The sequence below is a fragment of the Aquila chrysaetos genome (genome assembly GCF_900496995.4).
Source record: "Aquila chrysaetos chrysaetos chromosome W unlocalized genomic scaffold, bAquChr1.4 W_unloc_2, whole genome shotgun sequence".
NCBI classification, from domain to species: Eukaryota; Metazoa; Chordata; class Aves; order Accipitriformes; family Accipitridae; genus Aquila; species Aquila chrysaetos.
The window spans coordinates 1,362,813-1,375,477 of NW_024470322.1; positions in this window are offsets into that span (position 1 = coordinate 1,362,813).

The following is a 12,665-nucleotide window of genomic DNA, read 5'->3' on the forward strand; positions in this document are numbered from 1 at the left end:
TTTTAATATGAAGCGGGGATAGATCATGCCTATGTATAGGCGTATTGCGAAACTCTATGTATATGTAACACTTGACTGTATAAATTTGAAGCGAACTGCCGAGTCGGGCGCGCACGACTTTGGTGGGACTACCCCCCGTGCTGCCCAGCGCTGAATGAACATACCTACTTTACAATCTCACTGATTGTGGAGTCTGTTTCCACACGTCAGTTTGGCGAGCCAGCCAGGAGACTCTCTGCTCAGCTGCGGGACCGACTGCGGAGCGGACGCCCCTCGGCGCGCCCCGAGCACTTTCTTTGGAGGAGCCTCCGCTGCCAGCCGCTCACCGCGGGAGCAGACAACGACCTTCTGAAGCCGCGGACCAAACGGTATGTGTCACAAAGGGAGCCTGTAAAGGTACAGGCCGGGGCAGCTGGTAAATCGCGCAGAGACGTCTGGTGTGCAGCGTAGTCCCCGTATGGGAGGAGGGTACCCTATACGGTAACAAGGGGGGATTTGCTGACCGATAGAGCGGCTGCCAGCAATCTTGGGGGTAGATCGAGCAAATCCGGGGTGACTGCTGTATCCTGGTATCAGGAGCCAGGACGGACCTGTCGATGACTGGTATATAAGAGGCAGGAGAAGGGTAAGTGCACCCCCTCGCAATTGCGCTTGGTACATTTTTGCAGCTGCTGAAAGGTTGTCAACTGGAGCGATGATTGTATGATGTGAATGTTTGGAAATTTAATGTTAAAAATTTTGTGTATGTGGAAATGTTATGTTGAGATGTATATGCTTGTTAATGTGTAAATGTCTAAAACTGTGAATTGAATGTTTGAGTAAAAGAGACACAGCTCAGCTGCGGAGCGTGTGTGGAGTTCTGATCCGCAGTTAAGTAACTCCACAAGGGGTACGGCCGGAGATGAACGAAGTGTGACTCACTGATGATTTGGAACTTGAATTTATATGTTAATGTTGCAATTGTAAGTTTGAGTTTGATTATCTTAATTATTTTGTGGTGTTGGTATAAGAAAGTCCCTGTATGGTGTATCACATAAATGTGGGTATTTGAATGGTGTCTTTTACATCCAGGAAATGAGTGTATGCCCTCATATGTCCTGGAATGTGTGTGGTGTAAACAGAGGTTGCAAATAGATTGTGGAGGGGATATTGAATGCCCTGAGTGTCGGGTTTGGACTCCCTGGGATAAGAGGGGACGGGCTACGTATACAGTTGAGATTGTGGTTGGAAAGGTAGCCGAAATAGTGAAATTGGTGTGTGGAAAGGAGAATTTAATCCTGGAAATTCGGGACGTGTGGTGATTCAAAGAAACTAACAAAATAGTTTGATTAACTATTGAGTAGGTATTCTTTATTGGCAGCGCTGGATGCACGGGGGAATCACTCCACCTATCTTGCACACCGTCGGGTCTAATCGTGCAGGTTAAGTACAGGTTCTACATACATATTCACTAGATTTCTGAGAAATGTTATACATATTCATTAGTTTTCCAGGAAACTATTTGCATATGCAAATGTCCTTTACGCAGGCGCATTGAAGGTCTCTGGTGGTCTTCAGGAGTCCTCTGGTGGTCTTCCATAGTCTTCCTCACTTGTCCGCTATTTGACCCTCCTCAGGTGATTCTGCGCAGTATGGTCCTTTACATGTTTTGATACATCAGTGCTTGTTAGTGCTAAGCTAAATTATCTACAAGGACGGGAACAAAGGCAGGAGTTCTTATCTTTTCCGGCCCTATCTATTCAAGCAAGGCCTCTACTTGTGCCTTCTTAGCAAGATCGTAAATTCATCAAACATTTAATTAAGTTTTGTGATCACTCATGGTTCCTTCTTGCTCATCATTCCCAAGTACCAGTCTCTGACAGGCTTAATCCTTGACAAACACCAGTCCTTGGTATGTAAAGTTACAGAGAGACAATCATTAAGCGATAAGCAGTTCGTTCTCTATATCAGTGGGAGGAAAACTGGGAGAAGACTATAAAGAGGTGTAAGAAACGATTTGCATGGAAGCTTATTAAAAGGAGAAGTTATAAAATGGGAAACAATCAAGGGGGAATATTGAGGAAGAGTCCTCTGGGTTGTGTAATTGCCCACTGGAAAGATATTGTTGGGACTGGAGGTACGGAAAATAAAAAGAACCTTATTAAGTATTGAAATCAATGGTGGCCATTGTATAAGTTAGAAGGTGATGCTAAGTGGCCACTTAATGGGTCAATAGATTATAATACTCTATTACAACTAATACTGTTTTTAAGGAGAGAAGGAAAATGGGATGAGGTTTCGTATGCAGACATGTTTTTCACCCTCCAAAACCATCCGGAGTGGCAAAGGGACTGTGGAATGGTACCCCCACAGGACCCCATGGTGCTCGCAGTTGAGCGAGAAAACAACAAGGAGCTTAGAGGTAAACTGAGGCGGTGTTGTTCGGCATGTAGTATTGGAAAAAGATGTACAAAGACAAATAAAATCCATCAGGCACCAGAACAAGATCTAACTGATTTGTTTAAGCCTCCCCCTCGACCACAGGAACAGGATGCAGACTCGGATAGAACTCCACCCCCCCCAGACAGCCCTGTATCTTCCCGTACTAGGAAGAAAACTACCTCAACAGCTTTACAAGCACCTCTCCGAGAGGCGGTGAGGCCGGATGGTGGGACGATGTTAATCAAAGTACCCTTTTCTACTGCTGACCTAGGGGAATGGAAAAAGGTTGCAAAAGATTATAGGAGTGATCCGCTTTATATGCAGTCAAACAGAGTCCTTTCGAGACTCCATCTGAATTCCTGGATCGATTGAGGGATGTAATGCGCCGCAGCACACCGCTGGATCCTGGGTCAGAGGTAAGAGTACAACAATTGGTCTCCCTGGTTTTGGGTCAATCTACAAGGGATATAATGTGCAAACTTCAGAAATTATGCCCTACAGAGGATAAGAATTTAGAAATATTATTGGATGAAGCATGGAGAGTATTTAGTAACAGAGAAGAAGGATATAGGCAAGGGCAAAGGAAATTAATGGCTGTTATCCAGGAAGAAAGAGGAAGAGGGCCTAGACGAGACTTGCCCCGACTGGGCAAGGATCAATGTGCTTTGTGTAAGAAATTTGGTCATTGGAAAAAGGAATGCCCAAAGAACAAGAAGGAGGATCAGAGGGCTCAAACAGGAAGAACGGTAGCCCATGTGAAGGGAGATTGACGGGAACCTGGGGAATCTACCCTAGCGGATCCACTGGTTATAGTTAAGCTAGGGAAAACACAACAAGAGGTAGAATTTTTGGTAGATACGAGGGCAACATACTCGGTTCTGAACCAAGCTTTGATGCCCCTGGGAGATGATTATGGCATGGTGAAAGGAGCGACTGGCCAAAGTGAAAAGGCATATTTTTGTAAACCTTTAGAATATAAATTAGGAAAACAGTGGGGCATTCATAAATTTTTACATATGCCCAACTCCCCAAAGGCACTTTTGGGAAGGGACTTGTTGGAACAATTGGGAGCAAAAATTGTATTCGAAAAGGGAGAAATTACTCTGGAGGTAAAAGATCAGCAATATATTCAAATATTGAGCCTAACCTTAACCAGTCTCCCCCTAGAAGGAAGCATTAACGAGGACATCTTAAACCAAGTGTACCCAGGGGTATGGGCTACCGATACACCTGGAAGAGCGAAAAGTGCTCCACCTGTTGAAGTTAGGATCAAGGAAGGCCGAAAGCCGGTAAGAATTAAATAATATCCCCTAAAGAAGGAAGACAGAGAAGGAATCTGGCCGGTGATAGAAAAATTTTTGCAGTTGGGATTATTAAAAGAGTGTGAGTCTGAATTCAATACCCCTATATTACCTGTTCGGAAGCCCGATGGGTCATATCGGGTGGTCCAAGACTTATGGGCGGTGAATAAGATAACTGAAGATCTTTACCCAGTAGTGGCAAACCCATATACCCTGTTGTCCGTATTAACACCTGAATTGACTTGGTTTACTGTTTTAGATTTGAAGGATGCTTTCTTTTGCCTGCCTCTCCATGAGACCAGCCAAAAATTATTTGCATTTGAATGGGAAAACCCCAAGAGTGGTCAAAAGACCCAGCTCACTTGGACGGTGTTGCCACAAGGATTTAAGAATAGTCCTACCATTTTTGGCAATCAGCTTGCGAAAGACTTAGAATCCTGGGAAGCCCTGTCTGAGGAGGGGAAGCTGTTGCAGTACGTGGATGATATCCTGATCACCACCAAGACAGAGAAAGATTGTATAATATGGACGGTGAGTCTGTTGAATTTCCTGGGACTTCAAGGGTACCGGGTATCCAAGAAGGCGGCACAGGTAATGCAACGCAAAGTGAATTATTTGGGCTATGAAATTAGTGCGGGACAAAGAACTTTGGGACAGGCCCGTAAAGAGGCAATATGTCAAACTCAGAGACCTCAGACAGTGAAAGAGTTACGGACTTTTCTGGGAATGACGGGGTGGTGCCGATTGTGGATCTATAATTATGGATTGCTTGTTAAACCACTGTATACGTTGACAGCCACTGAGCAGAAACACCTTGAGTGGAACAAGGAGACCGAACGAGCCTTTGAGCTACTGAAAAAGGCTTTGATGTCAGCCCCGGCCTTAGGACTCCCAGATGTGAGTAAGCCGTTTCTTCTTTACTCCCACGAGAAGCAGGGCATTGCCCTGGGAATATTAGCACAAAACCTGGGTCCATATCGATGGGCAGTTGCCTACCTCTCTAAGCAGTTAGACATGACTGCAAAAGGTTGGCCCGGATGCCTGTGGGTGGTTGCAGCTGTGATACTGAACATACAGGAAGCCCGAAAGTGTACTCTGGGCCAGAAAATGACTGTTTTGGTGTCTCATACAGTATCAACAGTACTGGAAGCAAAGGGTGGACATTGGCTCTCTCCACAAAGATTCCTGAGATATCAAGCTATATTGGTAGAGCAGCATGATGTGGAGATTTTAGTCACTAACATTGTCAACCCAGCTTCTTTTCTCAGTGGGAACACAGGAGAACTGGTACATCATGACTGTTTGGAAACCATCAAAGCAACATACGCCAGCCGCCCAGACCTGAAAGACAGCCCCATGGAAAGCGGGGAAACTTGGTTCACAGACGGAAGCAGTTACGTCCTAAATGGTAATCGACATGCGGGATACACCATCACCACCAGCCAAGAGGTAATAGAATCAGGGGCTTTGCCATGAACACCTCCGCACAGAAGGCAGAAATAATTGCTCTAACCCGCGCCCTGGAATTGGCCCAGGGCAAAGTTGTGAACATTTATACAGACTCAAGATATGCCTTTGGAGTTGTACACGCACATGGAGCAATTTGGAAGGAGAGAGGACTATTGAATTCCCAGGGGAAAAATATCAAACACGCAGAAGAAATTCTGAAGTTACTGGAAGCTGTCCAGCTCCCTAAGAAAGTGGCACTTATGCATATTAAGGCACACCAGAAAGTGAGCTCAGATTTGGAAAAAGGGAATGAACTGGCGGACAGAGAGGCAAAACAAGTGGCCAGAACAAAGGTAAAAATAGAAGGGGCCTTAATTCCTGATAGACAAATCTCCCTAAAAGGTAAGCCAGAATATACCAGGGAAGATCAGAAGCTCATTACAGATTTAGAAGGGTCATACAATGAAGAGGGGTGGGCTCATACCCCACAGGGAAAACTAATCGTTCCCTCTTGCTTACTGTGGCATTTGATACGAGAGGAGCATAGGAAAAGACATTGGGGGACAGAGGCTCTGTATAAACATTTGATAAGAGAAATTGTGGCTAGAAATTTATATACCACGGTGAGACAGGTGACTCAACAATGCGATCTTTGCCTTCAGACTAATCCTAAGAATACCCCCAAGCCGGAAATGGGCCAGATTGGAAAAGGCAATGGGCCTGGACAACAATGGCAAATTGATTTTACAGAACTTCCAAGAAAAGGGGGGTATCGATATTTATTGGTATTAACTGATACCTTTTCAGGTTGGCCAGAAGCATTCCCAACAAGAATGGCTAAAGCTCAGGAGGTAACTAAAATACTGGTGCAAGAGATAATACCACGTTTTGGAGTTCCAGCAACCATATCCTCTGACAGAGGACCACATTTTGTCTCAAAAATAGTGCAACAAATTAGCCACCATTTGGGTATAGATTGGCAACTTCATACTCCATATCACCCCCAGTCGAGTGGTCAAGTGGAAAAAATGAACCACTTAATCAAACAGCAAATTGTGAAATTAGGACAAGAAGCAAATTTGACATGGCCTCAGTCTCTCCCTTTAGCCCTTCTGCGTATACGAACAAGACCAAGGGCGAGGGAAGGACTGAGCCCCTTTGAAATGTTGTATGGACGACCCTATGAAATACAGAAAGGGGTGTCTGTGCAAGTTGGGGACAAAACTGTGACCTCTTACATGATAGCATTGAGTAAGCAGCTCAATAAAATCAGGAAGCATGTGGCTGGGACTCGAGGGAGAGGTTTGGATGGACCTGTACATAATATACAACCTGGGGATTATGTATATGTAAAGTCTTTTACAGAAAAAACCCTGGAGCCACAGTGGGAAGGACCATTCCAAGTACTACTCACCTCCTTTACTGCAATCAGAATCAAGGAACAGAACGCTTGGATTCATCACACCAGAGTGAAAAAGACACCCAAAACTCCATGGAAAGTCACCACAAAACCCGATGGACATTTAGTTTTTACGCAGTAATATGGGGAGTTGTGGGGACTCTGTATAAGGCGTGGGATGAAAACCTGTTTGTCAGATATAACCAGGAGCTAGCAAAGGATATTAATGTATCAAGCTGTTGGATGTGTACCTTAATACCGAGACAAAGAGAAACCTTCCCGTTTATTGGTGTCCCCCTCAGAACAAACAGCACTAAAACACTATTAAATAGAACTGCCAACTATACTTGTTTATATGGAAATGGTTCCAGAACTATAGTGAAGTATAAACTTGATCTGGATAGCAGAGACCCACATGATAATGATCGATACAATTGGTCTTGGAGATTAAAAGACATGGAAAGAGGCAGAGGGGGAGACCCTGTAATGATGCGCCTCCATTATGCCAACACTTCTAGTTTTCTTGGGACACTGAATGGAACTTGCTTTCGATGTAATGAATCACACTCTACAGGGATAGCTAATACAGGATGGGAAAATCTAACAGGGAGTTGTTATCTTCCTCCTCCTCGGGAGCTGTCCAATTGTAATCTCCCTGTTGGACGTTGGTACCTTTGTGCAAACGGGGAGGCACATAAGAGTTTACCTATCGATTGGTGGGGAGAATGCACAGAGGGAATAATAATCCCACAAACACTCCCTGTCTTAGGAAAATTACAGGGAATATTCCGATCCCCATGGCACCACACGAGGACTAAAAGAACCTCTAACCCTCTTATAGAACGAGGCACCACATTCCACAGTGTGGTACGATGGCTTTTCCCAATGCTTGGAGTATCTGAATTGGAAAAAGCAATAGTCAATGTATCAGCGGTGGTTGAGATTTTAGCCAATACTATTGCTGACGCTCTAGGAAAATTACAAACCGAAATTGATTCCTTGGCAAAGATAACGATACAAAATCGCCTTGCATTAGATATGTTAACCGCAAAGGAAGGGGGTGTGTGCGTACTTATAAATCAAAGCTGTTGTGCTTATTTAAATGAAAGACAGCAAATAGAGACAGATATTGGAAAGATTTGGGAAATTTCTAAGGAGTTACAGCTTATCACTATGGATGACACATCATGGGGATTTTCTGAGATATGGGAAAAACTATCTTCCTGGTTGCCAAATTTAACATGGCTAAAACAACTGTGACAGCAATAGTAATAATTTTTCTGCTCATAATCCTTTGTACAACAATTCGATGCGGCTTATGGTGTTTCCAAAGCACAGGGGATTCCTACAGCGAATGGAAAAAGAATCAGTTACAACAAAAACTCGAGTCCAACAAATATTTTGAGAGAATGCTAGATAGGGAAACAATGCATTAGATGTACTAGAGTTGGATATAGTAAAAGAATTTACTATTTTCTAGAAAAGGGGGGACTGAAACGGGGAGCCAAAGGAACCTTAGTAGATATAGTAGATATATGGATGTAGATAGGAACTGTTTAATAATTATCTAGCTTATAGTGAAGTTAAAGAAATTTCTATAGAGGTAGACATGGCCCAAGGCGATGAGAAGTGATGCTTAACGTTTGCATTGTTGAGGCTGGCTGGGGCAGGAGATAGTCCCTGATAAGAAGCAGCAGTCGACCCCAAGAACCAGCCAAGACCGGCCTTGTGACTTCTTGGAACTAATTTTAATATGAAGCGGGGATAGATCATGCCTATGTATAGGCGTATTGCGAAACTCTATGTATATGTAACACTTGACTGTATAAATTTGAAGCGAACTGCCGAGTCAGGCGCGCACGACTTTGGTGGGACTACCCCCTGTGCTGCCCAGCGCTGAATGAACATACCTACTTTACGATCTCACTGATTGTGGAGTCTGTTTCCGCACGTCTATTTTAAATACCAGGATCCATCCAAATAGTTTTACAGTGGAAGAAGAATATTCTTTTCAGTCCTTCAAGGCAAATTTTAAAAGGAGTTGATTTGCACGTATTTTCTAGCATAACAATCTTTTGAGGCCAAAGGCCTAATTCTGATTTCACTAGTACTAATCTATATCTAATTACTTCCAGTGACTTCATTGAAACTTCTGCTGAATGATATTGCCCTCATTAATCAAATAAAAATGTGAACAGTCTCAACACAAAAAGAAAATAAAAAATCCTGTGAGCTGATTTAAAGAAATCTTCTAAATTTAGCTATAGTTTTCCTAGTAATTCTCCACTCAGTTTCCAGTTTTAGGGAAGAAGAAAATTGATGCTTCATTCTAACAGTACATATAGGTACCTTATTAAGTTTCCAAATCTTTATTTCAGCACAACTTTTCAAACAGCAATAAAGCATGAATTCAAAAACAGTTTAACTCTTCTTAGTATAAACACAGAAGTATTTCCATGGGGGGGAAAAGGAATTACACCACTGTAATATTAGGCTAAGTGAGATCAAAATCAGGGCCAGCCTGGTTCCAAAGAGAGGAAGAGAGCAAAAAAATTAGCATTGGTGAGCAGGATTCAGGCCCAAGGGAGTAACTAAAGTTAGGAAACATCACATACGAATTACATGAGGCATACAAACTATTTCAGGAACTATGGAACCATTTCTTGCAATCCTATGACTCAGCAAGGTTATTTGGTTTGGCATAAGACTAGATTTTTAAAAATCTTTTTAAAGGTTCTGTTCAACTGCAACATGCTACCATGGTTGTTAATCTGAAACAGATAGGTATTTTATCACCAGTTTTGTTAATGTATGCATTTTTCCTTTCTTTTTGTTAAGTAATTGTCACAACCCATGCTGGACAGACCAGGGAGGGGTTGTGGTGAGTTCGGAATTCCCTCAGGCTAAATTAAAGTGAAGCGACATCAAACGATAAGTTAAACATTTTATTTATGGCAGAAGCAACCTAAACTTGGAAGGCATAATAGTAGGCAGCGTGGTTCCTATTGAAACATCTACAAAGGTAAGGAGGAGAAAGAGAAGAGAGGAAAACAAGAAAAGAAGAGAGAGAGATATCACCACCTTTGGATCCCACCATGAAGTTAATGGTCGATGACACTGACGGTCCTGGTAATCCTCCGGTGATGGGCATGCACGGGGCTCCTCCTGTCTGCATTTTTTATAGGCCAGTTCCCACCTTTTGTCATGTCAGTCGTGTCCCTCTTGGTTTTCTGCACACCATCTCTAAGGGCTTATATAACTCTCGATTTTCTGTGCAGGCGCCATCATAGGGGGTGGTTGTGAGCCCCTTCCCCAAATAAAGTCTGGGTGACCCCTGGCCATATACGGTGAGTTGTTCTGCCCAGTTCATCAGGACGTGGAACTGCGCATCCTCCGACACGCCTCCAGCATCCCGTGTCACATGCGGTGTTGCTATACAGAACTTACCTTGTTGCAGTGCCTTGCAAGCAAGTTCCATTCCTTCCCTCAACCGCAAAAGCCAGGCCCTGATCTCTGTCCATCACGATGGGTGTTTGGCATTAACTCTCTCCAGTCTCTCACAGTAATTTTACTGGTTTTGTCTGGGATAGAGTTAATTTTCTTCATAGGAGCTGGTATGGAGCGATGTTTTGGATTTGTGACCAAAACAGTGTTGATACACCGATGCTTTAGTTACTGCTGAGCAGTGCTTACACAGCGTCAAGGCCTTTTCTGCTTCTCACACCACCCCACCAGCAAGTAGAAAATATCGCAGAAAATATCGCTAAATCGTTAAAAGTGACTAATTGCTATGTTTGCGGAGGAACAAATCAAGGTGAACGATGGCCATGGGAGGCCATGGAGAGCAACATAAGTAATCCCCAAGTATGGAAAACAGTGGGAAAGGATAATAGGAAACAACAATGGGTGCTTCAAACGAGCATAATTGGGAAGAGTTGTTGGCAAAACCTAAGGGATGATGGAAGGCAAGTAGGTAACCTGGAGTGTGAAGGAGGTTTTCTATGGAATGAAACACAGAATAATTGGGATAGGTGGGGAAACCCACTGGAAATAAATAATCAATTTAAAAATTGGACAAATGGAACGAATATACCAAATGGTTGGCCAACCCCTAAAGGACATTATTGGATTTGTGGCAGATTAGCTTATGCATATTTGCCAAAGAATAGGACAGGGTCCTGTGTATTAAGAACTATAAGACCCAGTTTTTTCCTATTACCCATAAATCAAGGAGAGCGACTAGGAGTTCAAATATATGCAGAGGCCAATGAGTTAGGAAAAAGACGTCAGAAACGAAACCTGCAAATTGGGAATTGGAAAGATAATGAATGGCCTCCTGAGAGAATTATTGCCTATTATGATCCAGCTACATGGGCAGAAGACGGATCTTGGGGCTATAGGACCCCAATATATATACTTAATAGAATAATAAGGTTATGAAGGAAAAGCTGTGAATGAACTTGTAACGGAAATGAAGAAAATTACACATGTCCCAGTTCAGACTTGGAATGGAATTAACCTAGAGAGATTATGGGGAGACTTTATGAATGGTGATTGGCTCAATAAAATTGGGATAGTTGTATTAGGAATATGTGGAGGATTGTTAATAATTCCATGTTTAATACCTTGTTTTACTAGACTAATACATTCGGTTATACAAGGAATACAGATATCTGCTGTACCTGTTGATCCAGAATCTGGAAAAGGCCGACTCCCTAATGATAATAAAAACAAAAGAAGATCCGAGATTGATACCAATTCAGCAAGTGTTAACACGATTGGAAATGAAAACACGAATCAATACCATAAAAAAGGAAATGGGGGATTGTGAAATATATTAACCTGATTCGTGTCAATATAAAACAGTGATAGGGCTGCATGGTGAAATGTGACCCTCTCTGCATATGTAATCTTTAACCGTTTTGCTTGATCTTGTATAACCGTAGGCCTAAGAGAAGTAGGAGAGTATGTATATAGTTCTTGCTTCCTGCAAAAGCCATATAACAGTAGGGAATTACAAAAGTTGGAAACGAAATAAAATCAGACATCAAGTAGAAGTCGAAAAATACTTTACACGGTCTCTCGGAAGTAGTGGAATCCTATAGTTGCAAAGGTTTAAAGAAAAAGGGGGGGATTGATATAGAGAACAAACTGCTTATTGCTTAATGATTGTCTCTCTGTAACTTTACATACCAAGGACTGGTGTTTGTCAAGGATTAAGCCTGTCAGAGACTGGTACTGGTACTTAGGAATGATGAGCAAGAAGGAACCAAGAGCGATCACAAGACTTAATTAAGTGTTCGATGAATTTACGATCTTGTTAAGAAGGCACAAGTAGAGGCCTTGCTTGAACAGATAAGGCCAGAAAAGATAAGAACTCCTGCCTTTGTTCCCATCCTTGTAGATAATTTAGCTTAAACTACCCATATGGTTCTATACCACTAATGAGAACTTAGATAATAAGAACACTAACAAGCACTAATGTATCAAAACATGTAAAGGACCATACTGCGCAGAATCACCTGAGGAGGGTCAAATAGCGGACAAGTGAGGAAGACTATGGAAGACCACCAGAGGACTCCTGAAGACCACCAGAGACCTTCAATGCGCCTGCGTAAAGGACATTTGCATATGCTAATAGTTTCCCGAAAAACTAATGAATATGTATAACATTTCTCAAGAATCTAGTGAATATGTATGTAGAACCTGTACTTAACCTGCACAATTAGACCTGACGGGGTGTGCCTTGGTAGAGCAGAGGCTCCCGGTGCACCCAGCGCTGTTTGCTTACCTCTATTCATGTAATAAATCGTAAGCTTTAATTAGAATCCTGTTTTGGACATGATCATTTTTCACATATCCTATCGCCACCATTTTCCACTTTTGATACTTTTGATAATAAAAGCTTTTTTGACTATACGGCATTTGACCTCATTTGTGTCTTAATCTCGCTCTTGGGATCATATCGAAACCTTCCCAGACATTGGATCGGGACATTTTAAATTGGCGTCACAGACAGGATCCCTTGAGACAAGAGTGCCGTACTGTTTCCCTGCTTTAATACGTGAGACCTCTCAGGAACGTAAGGGGGGCAG